At 40.4% G+C, this 20,196-nt stretch overlaps 3 non-coding genes across 3 annotated transcripts; all 3 read right to left on the bottom strand.

The window, feature by feature from the left end:
• Nucleotides 1–6,631: 6,631 nt before the first annotated feature.
• TRNAR-CCU lies at nt 6,632–6,704 on the bottom strand. Its single transcript has one exon. It is a non-coding gene; the product is annotated as a tRNA-Arg (tRNA).
• Nucleotides 6,705–8,674: 1,970 nt separating this feature from the next.
• TRNAR-CCU lies at nt 8,675–8,747 on the bottom strand. The gene has a single exon. It is a non-coding gene; the product is annotated as a tRNA-Arg (tRNA).
• Nucleotides 8,748–10,241: 1,494 nt separating this feature from the next.
• On the bottom strand, nt 10,242–10,314 carry TRNAR-UCG. The gene has a single exon. It is a non-coding gene; the product is annotated as a tRNA-Arg (tRNA).
• Between the last annotated feature and the right edge of the window lie 9,882 nt (nt 10,315–20,196).

Here is a 20,196-nt window from a genome sequence, read left to right as displayed (position 1 = left end):
ACACAAAATAGAATATGCTTTACTACCATTAAAATTAATGGTTGTATTAGAAATCATGTGAAAAGCAAAAAGCTCCCCTGAATGTAGAATAATTCTGTGTATTATATGGATAATTATTTGGATGATAAATGTTGCCCAAATAAGGCAGAGAACAGAATTCTCTCTTCATTCCAAAGCATGTAGGAAACAGGTTATGGCTGACATGAAGAACAAGGAGGCCTTCAGTGGTATAGCAGAAAGAGAATGCAACTTGGCAAGCCTTTCAGGGCAGAAGTGACAATAGCATGGTGTCAAAGAGCCTACATAATTGATTCTCCTTCCTTTCTCTGACATGAAGTTGATATTGAGGATTTGAAAATTTTACTATTGCTTTTGTCAACACAGCAGCCAGAAAATAACCAAACAAATAACATGATGTTTCTACTTCATTCTTAAAAGTGAAACGATCACACATTTTTGTAAGCTTATTTGCATTTTTAGTTAAAAGCTAAAGGTGGCATTTTCACTGACTGGTGACTATTGATCAGGGCTCAGCATGTTCTACCATAAGAGCTTATGCAATCCGAAGTAAGCACATTGAGTTCAATGAGGTTTATTCCTAGATAGGGAACAGTCTTCGCGATTGTGTCCTGGAAACTTATTTGATTATATTGCTGCCTTGTTTGTGAGCGTTTCTTATAAGGTTGCTTTTCACGAGAGTGTTATGTCCTTTGAGCCTAAATAATGGAAAAGCAAGAGAGAAATTTCTCCTTGGGTCATGAGTATGGCTTCTGTTTGACTGCTTACCTCTTGGAACTGCTATCAGTTTCTGCACTTCAATATATATCACTACAAGCTGATTGGAGCTAATGAGGTTCTTTAGATAGAGAGAGGAATCCTAGGGTTTATCTGCATGCAAAGATACTTGATCCAATCAAAAATCCACCAAACTGATACCCTTATTGGCCAACCAAAATGCACAATATAGACGTTGCAAGCTTTTGAAGCTTCACTGGCTTTATCAGGCAAGGTGTTACAAACCAAACGGGAGAAAAAATTGAAGATGTTAGTCATAGGCCTGCATTTTGTGTTTCTCTTCTTAAGATGGTATGGAGGGAGGGACATACAGTATCTTGCAAGTTGGCACCTCCTCTTTCTGGCCATGTGGCAACTGGGAGATTCTCAAAGTCCAGGAAATTTAACATCCATTTGCATCACAACAAAGACACTTCCTTTGCAATCCAATATGTCTCCATCCTTGTAAGGCCACATTCTTTGTTAGGCAGAGGGTGCTGGATTTCTCAAGAAGCCTTCATGCTTTTGCATCAGGAAAAATTTAGGTGTTGCTGATGTAAAATGCTAATCAAGTCCAAATTTAAGAAGAAGAAAAATTGATGTACCTCTGTTGGAGGTCGAAACCTCAAGTAGAAAAGTCCCGTACAGTGGTACCCCGGGATACGAAAGCACCGCGTTACGAAATTTCCGGGATACGAAAAAATCCCATAGGAAAAAACTGTTCCGGGTTACGTTTTTTTTTTTTTCGGCTTACGAAAAAAATTTTTGGTGCTTTTCGGCGCTTTTTCGCACGAAATCGCGGCTTCCAGCGCTAGCGCCTATGGCTTTTTCGGGTTGCGAAAGATTTCGGGTTACGAAGGGCGCCGCGGAACGAATTAATTTCGTAACCCGAGGTACCACTGTATTTGAGTTCTGACAGCCATGCTGTGGAAGTGTCTTTAAAATCTTTAAAAGCCATGCACCACCCCAATGACACCTCTAGCCATGGCACTGACAGTAGAATTAGAATGCTAGAATGATATGTAGTGTGAAATTCAAGGGCTGCATGATTCCCAGCATTTTTCTGGAAGAAGTGGAAGGATACTACAGCAAACAGAGATTTTTGCAGCTCAGATCCGGGGTGACTCCTGGTTCAGCTATGCGAATTCATGTTATAACGTGAATGTTTTATCAAACCTGGTTGCCCTTCTGTTGCTCTTCCAAATCGAGGGGGAATCGAATCCAAGGCAAGTCACGTGATGCAGATTCAAGCAAAGCGGAGTGAGTGTACATTATATTACCACACCGGTGGGATTGAACGATTTGAATCAGCACCCTTGCGCATGCTCAGTGGGGGTCTGAACGCATCGTGACCTTGTATGTTTCTGGGTGAAAAAGGGCGCAAATTCTTGTTCCCTGCTTCGCGTAATTGCGTGAATATTTGCCTTGTGAATTTTTGTGTGTCTTCTTCATCCCCCTTTTTTATTTTCCCTTCCATTTCAGCAATTTCAACACACACACAGATAGACAGATAGATATACATATCTGTATCATGCACATACACACATCTATATAGTCCAAAAAAATGAGTTGCCCTACAAACACACCTCCTCCTCCAACATAGCGGCTAAGAAGTGCACCTGAGGGGGATAGGAAATGGAAGAAAACCATAGCGCCCCCCCTCCCAACTGCAGACAGGAGGTATAGGAAGCCCAAAGTGAAAAACAGGGTCCTGCCCAGTTCACATTGTAACGTGAAAATGTTTTAAAAGTGCATAACCCCCAGGAAAGGTTTCAGTCTTATCTCAGCGACAATGGAGCAAACAACGCCCCCCACCCTCGGTTTCCCTGAAAGTGAAAGGACCACCGAAAGGAAATGGGGGAAAATTTCAGCGCCACATCATGGGAAATTTGCAACCCGGGAGGTTTGCAGTGGTGTACCAGAGCAGAAGCAAAGTTGCATTCCACACCAGACCAATTCAGAGTGAAATCGAAGTGAGCTTGAAGGTGAATTCTGTGAATTTACTTTTTCCCCAAATTCATCAAAATGAGGGGTCACTTTGGATTCACTGCAGAAGCGCCATGGAAGGAGCTCCCATAGAAAGGAATCGTGTCTGATAACACATTCATGTTATGACATGAATTCGCATCGTGGATGCGCAGTCACGTCGGATCTGAGCTGCAAAACCCCCCCCCCCAAAAAAAACCTCCATGTGATCAACACCTTGGACATAAGATCAGTAGGAGTTAACAGGGGAAATGACTGGGGAGAGAGGCTTGTCATTTTGACTTTTCTTCCTAGATCTAGTTTGGTGCTTTGGGAACCAGAAATGGCTCCCACCAGAGCAAGCCCCGAAAGTTGCCAAAGTATAGTTTCCTCAGAATTCAGTAGGAATCATTTGGTGGAAATAAGGAGACGGGACAATTCCTTGACACACCTTTTTTTTTTTTTAAAGTACAAGCTGGTTATAATTTATAATCAGTAGTGTTATAACAAAACAAGTGATACGCTAAAATATAATTCAGTCAATTAAAACATTTTACCAGAGACACAGCAATAAAATGGCAGCAAGATTGATGAATCTTTAAAAGCCATTTGAAACAAATTGGTTTTTGAAACCTTTTATAATATTGCAGCTGAGGGCATCAGCTGTATATCCCTTGGGAAGAAACTGCACATGGCGTTGGAGACTCCTAAAACAGCTTTTCTTTCGTTGTTACCAATCTAACTGATCTTAAAGAATATCCAATTAATTAACTCTTGTACAAAGGGATGCTGACAAGTTCTCAGCCCAACCCATTTCCCAAAATCTGAGTGTTATTTTGACACTGTAGCTTGGAAAGTTGGACACTGGCTTGGACACTGTAGGTTGCCAATTACTTAGGTCTTATGGTCATTTTCTAATAAAAAACAACAATAAAATAAAACAGTATGCAAAGGATCTTGTAGCACTTTTGAGACCAACTGAAAGAAGGAAGTTGAATCTACTAAAGCACATGCTACCAACTTCGTTTTCCTCCTGATCTTCCAGACTAACACAGCTATGTCTTTAAATAAAATAAATGACTTTTTAAAAAAAATCTAGATATTTTAACTAAACACAGTAACTGCTGAATGCCACCAGATGGCATTACGGACCAAGCTTAAGGGAAAACTTGTGGCGTTTTATTTTTAATGTGGGAATCATAAAATACATCCGGGGTAGCCGTGTTGGCCATACACAAAATACAACAACATGCAAAATCCACAAAACAACCATATCTTTATTGGGCCAACCAAAAATTAAAAAAAAAACCTTACATCATGCTCAACTGGCTTCTTCACAGGAAAGGTATTAAAAATCATGAAGGAGAAAAAGAATACAAAGTCACAGGCCTAGATTTTGCCAATATGTTGTTTATGTTGTTGTTAGTTAAGTTGGTCTGAAGCAGTGGTTCCCAACCTTTCTAAAGTCGCGACCCTTTAATATAGTCCCTCATGTTGTGGTGACCCAAACCCATGCAATTATTTTCATTGCTACTTCATAACTGTAATTAAATAGGTGTTTTCCAATGGTCTTAGGCGACCCCCATGAAAGGGTCATTTGACCCCCAAAGGGGTCCCGACCCACAGATTGGGAACCACTGGTCTGAAGGGATATCAGTGCAGGCAGAGGCCACACTTCTCTCTCTGGCATTGTGGGCTCTGGATGATAAAAGAGCTTTAAAATCCAGGCAATAAAATTTCAACTCCATTAGCAATAGAAAAATTCACTTTCCTTGAGATCCAGTTGGTTTTGAACTGGATGAGGCTACCCATCCTTTTCTTAGGTAGAGAACAAAGAATTCCTCAAGAAGCCTCTGTACTATTGCATCTGGAAAAACATTTAGGTGCTGTATAGGTTTGTTGTTAACTGCAGTCAAATAAACTTTGTATTATGGTGCCACCATGAACGAAAATCTCCAAATCACCCTGCTCAGGTCTTGCAGACTCAGAGCTGTGCTTCCTTGGTTGAGTCTATCCATCTGGAACGCAGTCTTCCTCTTTTCCTACTGTCTTCTATTGTATCAAGCATTATTGTATTTTCTAGTGAGTCATGTCTTCTCATGATATGTCCCAAGTATGACAGTCTCAGCTTAGTCATCTTGGTTTCTAAGGAGAGTTTAGGCTTGATTTGCTCTGGGAACCATTTATTTCTCTTTTTAGCAGCCTGTAGTATTCTTAGAACTCATACACCTTCCTTCTACCTCTACTCCTTCCCTCTTTCTACCTACGATATACTCATAAGAGGAGTGAGAGAGTAATGAGAGAGAAACTAGAAGGAAATAAGTGCGTAAGGTAAGAGATTTTTGGATAGAAAGGAACAGAACAGTTAAGTTAACAGGAAAGAAAAAGAAATGAACATAGCATTTCTTCAAGAGTAATGTAGTAAATGAATGTATAGTAACATAGTAAATATTAGTATAGCAAATATATGTTTTAGATATATGTTAACTAAAGAGTGTTTATGTTAATTTACTTTCTTTTTTCCATATTTTCTATATGTGTCTTAATTCTATGTGTGCATATAGATGTTGATGTATATGCATCTGCATGTCTTTTTATGTTTAATAAATTAATTTAAAACAAAAAAAGAACTCTTCTCCAGCCCCACATTTCAAATGATTTTATTTTCTTCCCATCAACTTTCTTCCCCATCTAGCTTTCATAACCTTACACAGAAATAGAAAATACGATGACATGGCCAATCTTAAATTGTTTAGTTCTTTGATGAGCTGCCCTTCCAAGTCTTAGAGTCTTTTTCTGATTCCTTGACTGTAGCCTCCAAGTCAAGATATGGGAATTCTTGAACAATTTCCATGTCTCCATTGTCCACTTTAAAGTGATGTAAATTGTTTGTTTGTTTAAATGTTCCCCTGTAAACCTACATTTGCACTTTCTTCCTTGGCTTTCTTCAGTAATTATTCCGAGTCTTCTGTTATTTTCTGCGAGGGGTATGGTGTCATCTGTATATCTTAAATTGCAGATTTGTTGTTGTTGTTGTCGTGTGCCTCCAAGTCTTCTTTTTTTTAACTAATGTCACTCCTATCACAGTTTTCTTGGCAAGTTTCTTCAGAAGGGGTTTGCCATTGCCATCCTCTGAGGCTGAGAGAGTGTGACTTATTGCCCAAGGTTGTGGGTTGTAGTGCTCCAGACCCTAATCTTTGGAGGGAAAATTCAAAGCTATATCCATGGTGTTAGTCTGTTGAGTCAGTATGTAGAGATCTTGTAGCACCTTTGGGACTCACTGAAAGAAAGAGGTTGGCAGCAGGAGCTTCCATAGACTTCAGCCTACTTCCTCAGATAGTCCAAATGCACCTGAGGAAATAGACTTTGGTCTAGGAAAGCTCCTGCTGCCAACCTCTTTCTTTCAGTGAGTCTCAAAGGTGCTACAAGATCTCTCTACACAGAAGTATAGTAACAAGCAAGTCAGGGTGACCCCAAGTGTCCTGACCGCAAAAGAGGAGGAGGAGGCACCACAAAATGTAGAGCACTCAAGAACAAAATGGAGGACAGGAGCAAATAAAAGCCCCAAACACTCCTAGAAATGTAAGCCCATGCTTTTTTGCCATGCTCAAATTGGAGGGCATTTGGGGGATTCCTCCTGGACAGGAGGCTGGAAAAAATGTAGGACATGACCTGGAAAAGGAGGACCTCTGAAACTGCACTGATGTCAGTCCACTGAAGAGAAGCCTACAGCGTTTGTTATGCAATGCAAAGGGAGTGATGATGGAATACATCTTAAAAGGGGAGGGGGAAAGGGAGCCCCCCCCCCCCCGCCGTGCAAAATAAAGCCCTGACTGCTCTAGAAAGGAGGAAGAAAAGGCCAAGGCAACATGAAGGAAAGAAAAAAAGGTTTCACCCCAGATGGGACTCGAACCCACAATCCCTGGCTTAGGAGGCCAGTGCCTTATCCATTAGGCCACTGGGGCTTGGATAGCAAAGCTGCGCAGGCGGCGCTACTTAACGCTCTCACAGCTGCACTGCTCCCTCTGCCTCTCTCAAAGGCCTTCCACTGGGGCTCACTCACTGCAGGAAACCCGCGCCACGTTTTCTGCCAGCCCTCCATAGCAGAGAATGGCAAATGCTGCCAATAGGAGATCACCTAATCGATCTCCAGATGTTGGACTGCAACTGCCAGCACGGCCCATGGCCATGGACGATGGGCTCTGCAGTCCAGCAACATCTGGGAGCGGACACATCCCTCCGCCTGCTTGGAAATGGATTCATTTCAGGAATGCAAAAGGACAGACAGGGCTGCATCCACACTGCAGAAATAATCCGGGTTGAGACTGTTTTAGCTGCCCTGGCTCAGTGCTAGGGAATTCTGGGAACTGTAGTTTTGTGAGCCATTTAGCCTTCTCTGTCAGAGAGAGCTCTGGTGCCCCAATAAGCTACATTTCCATTCCCAGGATCCCCTAGCACTGAGCCAGGGCAGCTAAAGCGGTATCAAAGTGGATTATTTCTGCAGTGTGTTTTGGACCTTTGATGTAAAACCTGTCTTCATCACCATCCTTGTAGCTGCGCTTAGGCTTTCGAAATGGCACTCTTAATAACCGGTATGAAAATAAATACTAGTCCTAACAAATCACGATAGGAAATGTCATTCCTAATACATGCAAATATATATGTGGGCCTGGTATCATTTGAGTATCTGTGAGGTGGAAGAAGCCCCTTGAGGAGGAGGAGGAGGTGGCACTTGCAACACTCACTTCGCAGAGGGTCTGCTGAATAGAGACAGACATATGGAGATACTATGTGATTTACACATGGAAGAAGACCTGGAAAAGCCAGGGTTTCTGGAGTCATGGCCCTGGGCCTTGAGGGGGAAGCACACTTCTCCTGGCATCCCCTGGACTGAAAACCTTCTGATCAATGGCTGGATGATGAGGCCTTGTCCTGAGGGGGGGGGGCTTGTTTTAAAGTGTATAGTTTATCTTCTTTTTTAAAAAAATGTATTCTAATTTTAAACAAACGATCTGTTTTGATATTGAAATAGTTTGATCCCATTTTAACCATCATGTTTGTTAACTTTGTACTGTATTTTTAGACTGTTTGGTCCTTATTTTGGTGGTGGTGGTGGTGGTGGTGGTGGGGGAAACACAACATCTGTTGTTCTTGTTGTTGCTGTGGATGAGACCTCTCCCAGCCTCCCTTTGCTGCCCTGCTCTGCTCAGGTCCTGCAGACTCCCAGCCATGGCCTCCTTAATAAGAGTCCATCCATCTGGCAAGTGGCCTCCCTCTCTTCCTACTTCCCTCTACCATTCCTAGCATCGTTGCTTTCCCCATTGAATCCTTCCTTCTCATGATGAGTCCGAAGTACAACAGGCTCAGTTTCATCATCCTAATTTCCAGGGAGGTTTCTGGCTTGATCTGTCCAAGAGGCCCATTTGTTTGTCCTTTTGGCTGTCTATGGGATCCTCAGCATCTCCTCCAGCACCACTTCTCAAATGAATGGATTCTCTTCCTATCTTCTTCCTTAACTGTCCAGCTCTCACATGCCTTCATGGAAATAGGGAATATAATAATAATAATAATAATAATAATAATAATAATAATAATATATTTCTATTTCCCACGTCTCCCAATGGATCGAGGCGGGATTACAACCATAAAACAACAATGACATCTAAATTACATGCAACAAAACATTGCTTTAAAAACACAATTCATACAATGGCTTGTATGATTCTGACTTTCATGCTCAGATGCAACAACAAATTATTATTATTATCCAATAACATCAAAAATCCACCAAACAGTAATACCTTTATTGGACCAACCAAAATCCACTGGCTTCTTCAGCTTGCAACATGTATTTTGTGCGTTTTGGTGGGTTTTTGTTCGAAAGATGTATGGTTCAGATTTTAATAAAGGAGTGCAACAAAACGACCCTTTCTTCCACCCCAGATGGGACTCGAACCCACAATCCCTGGCTTAGGAGGCCAGTGCCTTATCCATTAGGCCACTGGGGCCAGATGTGCTCATTCATTCTTTCTTTCTTGCCTCCATTTTGTGCAATGCAGAGGCCCCTTGGTTCTTTCCTTAGCAGCCATATAGATGCAAGCCATTCAAAGCGGTGGCCTTCAGAGCATTCCCTGCAGCAGGGGACTATGCCAAAAGGATCATCATCAAGGGGCACAAATTATTATTAGTAAACTTTATTTACAAAGTACAAGATTAAAACAAAAATTACTGGTCCCTGATATATGGGGTTGCAAAGGGGGGGGGGATATTGTGATTTAATACTTTAAATCACTTTATTTCAATAGTTAAGAATACAAGAGTTTAATTCTATTTTAACACCCACTTCTGTATGTTTTTAATTGCATTGTTGTTGTTTTTAATTTGTAAGCCGCTTTGTATTCCCAATTTTTTTTTTTTTTGAGGGGGGAAGCAGGATGTAAATAAATATAGTGATGATGGTGATTTTTTTTAGATTATGGTTTTCTTCAACTTTTGTATGTTTTAAATTTTAACTTCGTAGTGTTTAAATTACTGTAGGTTATTATTGTTATTATTATTATATTTATTTATATCCTGCCTTTCTCTCAAGGCTGGGACTCAGGGTGGCTTACAACATGGAAAAAAAACAATTTTAATTGTCTTAAAAAATTTTAATATTTTTATTTAATTTTAAATTTAATTATTTTAATTAATTTAATTCATATATCCATTGTCTTTTAAAAATTTGATTTTAATTTAATTTGTTTATTTTATTAATTTAATTCATATTTTCATTGTCTTTTAAATTTTTAATTTAATTTTAAATTTAATTAATTAAATTTTTATTAATTTAATTCATATTTTCATTGTCTTTTTGAATTTTTTTATTTATTTATTTTTATTAATTTAATTCATATTTTCATTGTCTTTTAAAAATTAATTTAAATTTTAATTTAAATAATTTAATTTTTATAAATTAAATTCCTATTTGAATAGTCTTTTTAAAAATGTTGTTTGGATGTGTTTTTTATATTGTGGGCCGCCTTGGGTCCCTTTTTTGGGAGAAAGGCGACATAGAAATAATATTGATGATGATGATGATGATGATGATGATGATGATGATGGGGAGCCAGTGTGAGAGAGCATGGTGCAGTGGCTTGAGCACTGAACAATGAATGACTCTGGAGAGGCGGCTTTGATTCTCTGTTTCTCTGAACAAATCTTGTCAAGAAAACTCCATGACAGGGTCGCCTCAGGGTCACCACAACCAGCTACAAATCCCAGAATTCCACAGCACTGAGCCAAGGCACTTAAAGCGCAGTCAACGCTCTCCCACTGGGCACTAAGAGTTTCCTGTCCTTCTGCATAAAAGAAATTGAATTGGGACCCGCACCCAGCCTTCCCAGTTGCTCTCTCCCAGAGAGAGAAGGGGGCCATCTCCTGGATAATGTCCTTAGAATTAATTTTACCGGACTGAATATTGATTAAAATCCGCTTTCTAATGGAAACCGGCTAAAACGTATCGACCACGAAGGGACTCGAACCCTCAATCTTCTGATCCGAAGTCAGACGCCTTATCCATTAGGCCACGCGGTCACTGGCGGGAAGAGCTGCCCTGCTGGTAAACAGAAAGTATACAACGGGAGGCTTCCAGGGGGTTTTGGAGGGAAAAGAAGAAGGAAGCTCCTCTGGAGCCATTTAAATCCTCTTAAACTGATGTGCGTTTTAATTGTTTGTTAATTATTGTTTCTTACCTTTCCCACAGGGAAAGGCGGTTAACAAATAATAATAATAATAACAATAACAATTCACAACAACAATTGCAATAACAGTTATAATACTAATTTATATTTATTTTCATTAAATACACAACTACTATAATAATAATAATTCACAACAATAATAGTTATAATAATAATTTATAATTAAATTAAATTTATTTTATAAATAATGATTTATAATAAAGATAATTTATAATAAAGTAAAGTAAAGGCCATCTTGACTCCGTCACCACTGCAGAAATAATCCAGATTGACACTGTTTTAAGAGCCATGGCTCAATGCTGTGGAATTCTGGGATTTGTGGCACTAGAGCTCTCTGACAGAGAAGGCTAAATGCCTCACAAAACTACAAATACCAGAATTCCACAGCATTGAGCCATGGCTATTAAAACAGTGTCAAACTGGGTTATTTCTGCAGTGTGGATGCAGCCTAAAAGTGTGATGCCATTGGTAGTATCAGGGGAATTGGAGCCTCATCTGCATTGTGGAAATAATGCAGTTTGATACCACTTTAACTGCCATGGCTCTATCCTATGGAAGTACAGTATGGGATTTATAGTTTTGTGAGGCATTTAGCCTTCTCTCTCAGAGACGTCAGGTGCCCCAACAAACTACCAATTCCAAAATTCAATAGTCTTGAGACATGGCAGTTAAAGCAGTGTTAAACTGGATTATTCCTGCAGTGCAGATATGGCCTAAGAGTGCTGTACACAGAGGGATATGTCTGCCACATTGGGTGGGAATTTGCTTTGTACAGTTGGCCCTCCACATCTGCAGCTTTGACTTTTGCAGATTAGATTAACATGTTCTCTCTAGGAATCTCCAGGTCCTCTAGAGCAATTCTGCTAGACGTTGACCATAGAGTTGTGCTGGAGAACCTAGATGCTGCTAGAGAAAATTAGACCTCTCTAGGCATTTTTAGATCCTCCAGCATGATTCTATGATCAACGTCTGGCAGATGTTGACCACAGAGTTGCACTGAAGGACCTGGAGATTCCTAGACATGTCTTCTCTCAGGTAAAAAGAATAGTGTTTTTTTTATGTGCAGTTTTTCCACGTTCACAGGGCTCCTTAACCCCTAACCCAGTGAATGTGGAGGGACCACTGTATTTGTTCTTTTCAAGGATGTAACTGTGTTAGTCTTTTGCAGAAAAACCAAAAGTATTTAACAATTACCCTTATCTAACCAACATAATCCACCAATAAAGACAAACTCAATGTACTTGATGGAAGCTTTTGCAGACTGCAGCCCCCTTCTTCAGACGTACGAAATGTTGCCTCAGTTGGAAGATGTCTGATAAGAGTGGGATGATGTAAACTGAAACTACACTGGGAAAATAATACAGCCTTGCTTCGCAGTCCCAGTGCAATACACTATGTTCCCCCCAGACAGTGCAGTTTGAAATTTGACCTTTTATATGCCTAAGGCAATTTTTTAACACTTACATTTTAGTCTGTGGTTTCGGAGAAGTACAAGGATGTGTGTACTGTATGTTCCTTCAAGTCAGCTAAGCCTGTTGATTTATTGGTTTGTTGTTGTTGTGTGCCTTCAAGTCATTTCCAACTTATAGCGACCCTAAGGCAAAGCTATCATGGAATTTTCTTGGCAAGTTTCATTAGAGGAGGTTTGCCATTGCCTTCTTCTGAAGCTGAGAGAGTGTGAGTTGTCCAAGGTCACCCAGTGGGTTGCACAGCTAAACCGGGATTTGAATCCTGGTCCCCATAATCCAACACTACGCCATGGTGGCTCTCATTGACTTAGGAAGACCTCATAAATTCCATAGGGTTTTCTTAAGCAAGGAATAGTCAGAGGTGATTCCCTCTGAAATATTGCTTACAGCACTGGGCATTTTTTGGTGGTCCCCCTTCAAAGGATAGATGAGATCTCTTTTCTATTTTTACCATGAGTCTTGCAGACTGGATTGGTTGTAGAGAGAAACTGGGCAAGGGGAGACAGTCGTGTCAGAAGAAGGGTCTTCTGGATCAGGTTAAGTCCATTTCTATCAACAGTGGCCAGGAACAATCAGTACATTTCCCCCCTTTGCACTCCAGACATGTGCAAAATATTGACTATAAGATGCTGCATGTATTAATCACTCAGAGCCTCTGAACCCACCCATCTTTCCTTGGCTTTAACTTGGCTTTAAATATTATTTGGCACCTGAATTTGCAGGAATGATTTATGTCCTTTTGGGGTTGGGGGAGAGGGAGGGGATGTGATGCATATTCAGCAAAGCGGAGCAGTGAGTGCACTTATATTACCACAACGGTGGGATCAACGATTTGAATCGGCACCCTTGCGCATGCTCAGTGGGGGTCTGAACGCATTGTGATCTTGTATGTTTCTGGGTGAAAAAGGGGCACAATTCTTATTCCCTGTTTCGCGTAATTGCGTGAATATTTGCCTCGTGAATTTTTGTGTGTCTTCTCCATCCCCCTTTTTTATTTTCCCTTCCATTTCAGCAATTTCAACACACACACAATAGACAGATAGATATACATATCTGTAAATTCAACATTCATGCAATCCACACATCTATATAGTCCAAAAAAAAATGAGTTGCCCTACAAACACACCTCCTCCTCTAACATAGCGGCTGAGGAAGTGCACTGATGGGATAGGAAATGGAAGAAACCATAGCGCCCCCCCCCCCCCCAATGCAGAAAGGAGGTATAGGAAGCCCAAAATGAAAAACAGGGTCCTGCCAGTTCACATTGTAACGTGAAAAGTTTTAAAAGTGCATAACCCCCAGGAAAGGTTTCAGCTTATCTCAGCGACAATGGAGCAAACAACGCCCCCCACCCTCGGTTTCCTGAAAGTGAAAGGACCACCGAAAGGAAATGGGGGAAAATTTCAGCCCACATCATGGGAATTTGCAACCCGGGAGGTTGCAGTGGTGTACCAGGCAGAGAAGCAAAGTTGCATTCCACACCAGACCAATTTCAGAGTGAAATCGAAGTGAGCTGAAGGTGAATTCTGTGAATTTACTTTTTCCCGAATTCATCAAAATGAGGGGTCACTTTGGATTACCTGCAGAAGCGCCATGGAAGGAGCTCCCATAGAAGGAATCGTGTCTGATACACATTCATGTTATGACATGGAATTCGCACGTGGATGCGCAGGTCACGTCGGATCTGAGCTGCAAACCCCCCCCCAAAAAAAAACCTCCATGTGATCAACACCTTGGACATAAGATCAGTAGGGTTAACAGGGGAAATGAATGGGGAGAGGGCTTGTTCATTTTGCTTTTCTTCCTAGATCTAGTTTGGTGCTTGGGAACCAGAAATGGCTCCCACCAGAGCAAGCCCCGAAAGTTGCCAAAGATAGTTTCCTCAGAATTCAGTAGGAATCATTTGGTGGAAATAAGAGACGGGACAATTCTTGACACACCTTTTTTTTTTTAAGTTACAAGCTGGTTATAATTTATAATCAGTAGTGTTATCTAACAAAACAAGTGATACGCTAATATATTCAGTCATTAAAACATTTTACCAGAGACACAGCAATAAAATGGCAGCAAGATTGATGAATCTTTAAAAAGCCATTGAAACAAATTGGTTTTTGAAACCTTTTATAATATTGCAGCTGAGGGGCATCAGCTGTTTATTCCCTTGGGAAGAAACTGCACAATGGCGTTGGGACTCCTAAAACAGCTTTTCTTTCGTTGTTACCATCTAACTGATCTTAAAGAATATCCAATTAATTAACTCTTGTACAAAGGGATGCTGACAATTCTCGCCCAACCCATTTCCCAAAATCTGAGTGTATTTTGTTTACACTGTAGCTTGGAAAGTTGGACACTGGCTTGGCACTGTAGGTTGCCAATTACTTAGGTCTTATGGTCATTTCTAATAAAAAAAACAATAAAATAAAACAGTATGCAAGGATCTTGTAGCACTTTTGAGGACCAACTGAAAGAAGGAAGTTGAATCTACTAAAGCACATGCTACCAACTTCGTTTTCCTCCTGATCTTCCAGACTAACACAGCTATGTCTTTAAATAAATAAATGACTTTTTAAAAAAAATCTAGATTTTTTAACTAAACACAGTAACTGCTGAATGCCACCAGATGGCATTACGGACCAAGCTTAAGGGAACTTTGGCGTTTTATTTTAAGTGGGAATCAAAATACATCCGGGTAGCGTTGTGCCAACACAAAAAAACAACATGCAAAATCCACAAAACACACCTCTTCTTATTGGGCCAACCAAAAATTAAAAAAAAAAACCTTACATCATGCTCAAACTGGCTTCTTCACAGGAAAGTATTAAAAATCATGAAGGAGAAAGAATACAAGTCACAGGCCTAGATTTTGCCAATGTTGTTATGTTGTTGTTAGTTAAGTTGGTTTGAAGCAGTGGTTCCCAACCTTCTAAAATCGCGACCCTTTAATACAGTTCCTCTTGTTGTGGTGACCAAACCCATGTGAATTTTTTCGTGCTACTTCATAACTGTAATTAAATAGGTGTTTTCCAATGGTCTTAGGCGACCCCCATGAAAGGGTCATTCAACCCCCAAAGGGGTCCGACCCACAGGTTGGGAACCACTGGTCTGAAGGGATATCAGTGCAGGCAGGCCACACTTCTCTCTGGCATTGTGGGCTCTGGTATGATAAAGAGCTTTAAAATCCAGGCAATAAAAATTTCAACTCCATTAGCAATAGAAAATTCACTTTCCTTGAGATCCAGTTTGTTTTGAACTGGATGAGGCTACCCATCCTTTCTTAGGTAGAGAACAAAGAATTCCTCAAGAAGCCTCTGTACTATTGCATCTGGAAAACATTTAGGTGCTGTATAGTTTTTTTTTTAACTGCTCAAATAAACTTTGATTATGGTGCCACCATGACGAAAACTCCAAATCACCCTGCTCAGGTCTTGCAGACTCAGAGCTGTGCTTCCTTGGTGAGTCTATCCATCTGGAACGCAGTCTTCCTCTTTTCCTACAGTCTTCTATTGTATCAAGCATTATTGTATTTTCTAGTGAGTCATGTCTTCTCATGATATGTCCCAAGTATGACAGTCTCAGCTTAGTCATCTTGGTTTCTAAGGAGAGAGTTTAGGCTTGATTTGTCTGGGAACCATTTATTTCTCTTTTAGCAGCCTGTAGTATTCTTAAACTCATACAACCTTCCTTCTACCTCTACTCCTTCCCTCTTTCTACCTACTGATATACTCATAAGAGGAGTGAGAGAGTAAAGAGAGAAACTAGAAGGAAATAAATGCGTAAGGTAAGAGATTTTTGGATAGAAAGGAACAGAACAGTTAAGTTAACAGGAAAGAAAAAGAAATAACATAGCACAAAGTAATGTAGTAAATGAATGATAGTCACTAGTAAATATTCGTATAGCAATTATGTTTAGATATATGTTAACTAAAGAGTGTTTGTTAATTTACTTTCTTTTTTCCATATTTTCTATATGTGTCTTAATTATGTGTGCATATAGATGTTGATGTATAGCATCTGCCTTTTTTATGTTTAATAAATTAATTTAAACAAAAAAAAGACTCTTCTCCAGTGCACATTTCAAATGATTTTATTTTCTTCCCACAACTTTCTTCCCCCTCTAGCTTCATAACCTTACACAGAAATAGGAAAATACGGATGACATGGCAATCTTAAATTGTTTAGTTCTTTGATGAGTTGCCCTTCCAAGTCTTAGAGTCTTTTCTGATTCTTGACTGTAGCCTCCAAGTCAAGATATGGGAATTCTTGAACAATTTCCATGTCTCCATTGTCCACTTTAAAGTGATGTAAATTGTTTGTTTGTTTAAATGTTCCCCTGTAACCTACATTTGCACTTTCTTCCTTGGCTTTCTTCAGTAATTATTCCAGTTTCTGTTATTTTCTGCGAGGGGTATGGTGTCATCTGTATTCTTTAATTGCAGATTTGTTGTTGTGTGTGCCTCCAAGTCTTCTTTTTTTAACTAATGTCACTCCTTATACAGTTTTCTTGGCAAGTTTCTTCAGAAGGGGTTTGCCATTGCCATCCTCTGGGCTGAGAGAGTGTGACTTATTGCCCAAGGTTGTGGGTTGTAGTGCTCCAGACCCTATTCTTTGGAGGGAGAAATTCAAGCTATATCCTGGTGTTAGCTGTTTGAGTCAGTATGTAGAGATCTTGTAGCACCTTTGGGACTCACTGAAAGAAAGAGGTTGGCAGCAGGAGTTCCATAGACTTCAGCCTACTTCCTCAGATAGCCAATCCTAAAGTCTGAAAGCTCCTGCTGCCAACTTCTTTCTTTCAGTGAGTTCAAAGGTTTCTACAGATCTCTCTACAAGAAGTAAGTAACAAGCAAGTCAGGGTGACCCCAGTGTCCTGAGCAAGAGGAGGACACCACAAAATGTAGGCACTCAAGACAAAATGGAGGACAGGAGCAAATAAAAGCCCCAAACACTCCTAGAAATGTAAGCCCATGCTTTTTTGCCATGCTCAAATTGGAGGGCATTTGGGGATTCCTCCTGGACAGGAGGCTGGAAAAAATGTAGGACATGACCTGGAAAAGGAGGAAAAGGACCTCTGAAACTGCACTGATGTCAGTCCACTGAAGGAAGCCTACAGCGTTTGTTATGCAATGCAAGGGAGTGATGATGGAATACATCTTAAAAGGGGAGGGGAAAAGGGAGCCCCCCCCCCCGCCGTGCAAATAAAGCCCTGACTGCTCTAGAAAGAGGAAGAGAAAGGCAGGCATGAAGGAAAGAAAAAAAGGTTTCACCCCAGTGGGACTCGAACCCACAATCCTGGCTTAGGAGGCCAGTGCCTTATCCATTAGGCCACTGGGGTTGGATAGCAAAGCTGCGCAGGCGGCGCTACTTAACGCTCTCACAGCTGCACTGCTCCCTCTGCCTCTCTCAAAGGTCTTCCACTGGGGCTCACTCACTGCAGGAAACCCGCGCCACGTTTTCTGCCAGCCCTCCATAGCAGAGAATGGCAAATGCTGCCAATAGAGATCACCTAATCGATCTCCAGATGTTGGACTGCAACTGCCAGCACGGCCCATGGCCATGGCGATGGGCTCTGCAGTCCAGCAACATCTGGGAGCGGACACATCCTCCGCTACTTGGAAATGGATTCATTCAGGAATGCAAAAGGACAGACAGGGCTGCATCCACCACGCAGAATATCGTTGAGACTGTTTTGCTGCCTGGCTCAGTGCTAGGGAATTCTGGGAACTGTAGTTTTGTTGAGCCATTTAGCCTTCTCTGTCAGAGAGAGCTCTGGTGCCCCAATAAGCTACATTTCCATTCCCAGGATCCCTAGCACTGAGCCAGGGCAGCTAAAGCGGTATCAAAGTGGATTATTTCTGCAGTGTGTTTTGGACCTTGATGTAAAACCTGTCTTCATCACCATCCTTGTAGCTGCGCTTAGGCTTTCGAAATGGCACTCTTAATAACCGGTATGAAATAAATACATAATAGTCCTAACACAAATCACGATGGAAATGTCATTCCTAATACATGCAAAATTATATGTGGGGCCTGGTATCATTTGAAGTATCTGTGAGGTGGAAGAAGCCCCTTGAGGAGGAGAGGTGGCACTTCCCAGAGGGTCTGCTGAATACAGACAGAACTATGGAGATACTACTATGTGATTTACACATGGAAGAGACCTGGAAAAGCCAGGGTTTTGGGTCATGGCCCTGGGCCTTGAGGGGGAGCACACTTCTCCTGGCATCCCTGGACTGAAAACCTTCTGATCAATGGCTGGATGATGAGGCCTTGTCCTGAGGGGGGGGGGGGGGCTGTTTAAAGTGTATAGTTTATCTTTTTTTTTAAAAAATGTTTCTAATTTTAAAACAACCATCTGTTTTGATATTGAAATGTTTGATCCCATTTTAACCATCATGTTTGTTAACTTTGTACTGTATTTTTAGACTGTTTGGTCCCTATTTTGGTGGTGGTGGTGGGGGGGGGGGAACACAACATCTGTTGTTGTTCTTGTTGTTGCTGTGGATGAGACCTCTCCCAGCCTCCCTTGCTGCCCTGCTCTGCTCAGGTCCTGCAGACTCCCAGCCATGGCCTCCTTAATAAGAGTCCATCCATCTGGCAAGTTGCCTCCCTCTCTTCCTACTTCCCTCTACCTTCCTAGCATGTTGCTTTCCCCACGAATCCTGCCTTCTCATGATGAGTCCAAGTGCGACAGCCTGTTTCTCATCCTAATTTTTTCAGGGAGGTTCTGGCTTGATCTGTCCAAGGGCCCATTTGTTTGTCCTTTTGGCTGTCTTGGGATCCTCAGCATCTTCTCCAGCACCACTTCTCAAATGAATGGATTCTCTTCCTATCTTCTTCCTTAACTGTCCCGCTCTCACATGCCTTCATGGAAATAGGGAATATAATAATAATATAATAATAAAATATATTTCTATTCCCACCTCTCCAACGGATCGAGGCGGGATTACACCATAAAACAACAATGACATCTAAATTACATGCAACAAAACATTGCTTTAAAAATACAATCATACAATGGCTTGTATGATTCTGACTTTCATGCTCCGATGCAACAACAATTTTAATTATTATCAATAACATCAAAAATCCACCAAACAGTATACCTTATTGGACCAACCCAAATCCCTGGCTTCTTCAGCTTGCAACATGTATTTGTGCGTTTGGTTGGCCCCAAAGGATCACTGGTGGGTTTTTGTTTGAAAGGTATGGTTCAGATTTTATAAAGGAGTGAACAAAACGACCCATTCTTCCACCCCAGATGGGACTGAACCCACAATCCCTGGCTTAGGAGGCCAGTGCCTTATCCATTAGGCCACTGGGCCAGATGTGCTCATTCATTCTTTCTTTCTTGCCTCCATTTTGTGCAATGCAGAGGCCCTGGTTCTTCCTAGCAGCCGTATAGTGCAAGCCATTCAAAAGTAGTGCCTTCAGAGCATTCCTGCGCGGGGACTATGCAAAAAGGATCATAATCAAGGGGCACAATTATTATAGTAAACTTTATTACAAAGTACAAGATTAAAACAAAATTACTGGTCCCTGATATATGGGTTGCAAAGGGGGGGGATATTGTGATTTAATACTTTAAATCACTTTATTTCAATAGTTAAGAATACAGGAGTTTAATTCTATTTTAACACCCACCTGTTTTTAATGCATTGTTTGTTTAATTTGTAAGCCTTTGTGTCCCAATTTTTTTTTTGGGGGGAAGCAGGATGTAAAAAAAGTTATGAGAGGATTTTAGATTATGGTTTTTTCAACTTTTGTATGTTTTAATTTAACTTCGTAGTGTTTAATTATGTAGGTTATTAGTTATTATTTTATTTTATTTTATCCTGCCTTCTCTCAAGGCTGGACTCAGGGTGGCTACAACAGGAAAAAAACAATTTTACATGTTTCTTAAAATTTAATATTTTTATTTAATTTAAATGTATTATTTTAATTATTATATAGACCTTGTCTTTTAAAATTTGATTTTAATTTAATTGTTTATTTTATTATATTTCATATTTCAGTCTTTTAATTTTAATTTAATTTTAAATTAAATTATAAATTTTATATTAATCTATTTCATTGTCTTTTTGAATTTTTAATTTATTTATTTTATTAATTAATTCATATTTCATTGTCTTTAAAAATTAATTTAATTTAATTTAAATATTTATTTTATAAATAAATTCTATTTGAATAGTCTTTTTAAATGTTGTTTGGATGTGTTTTTTATTTGTGGGCCGCCTTGGGTCCCTTTTTTG

The sequence above is a fragment of the Sceloporus undulatus genome, chromosome 2 (assembly GCF_019175285.1).
Source record: "Sceloporus undulatus isolate JIND9_A2432 ecotype Alabama chromosome 2, SceUnd_v1.1, whole genome shotgun sequence".
NCBI lineage: Eukaryota > Metazoa > Chordata > Lepidosauria > Squamata > Phrynosomatidae > Sceloporus > Sceloporus undulatus.
The sequence above is the reverse complement of the archived record's forward strand: the minus strand, read 5'-3'. Positions and strand labels throughout refer to the sequence as shown.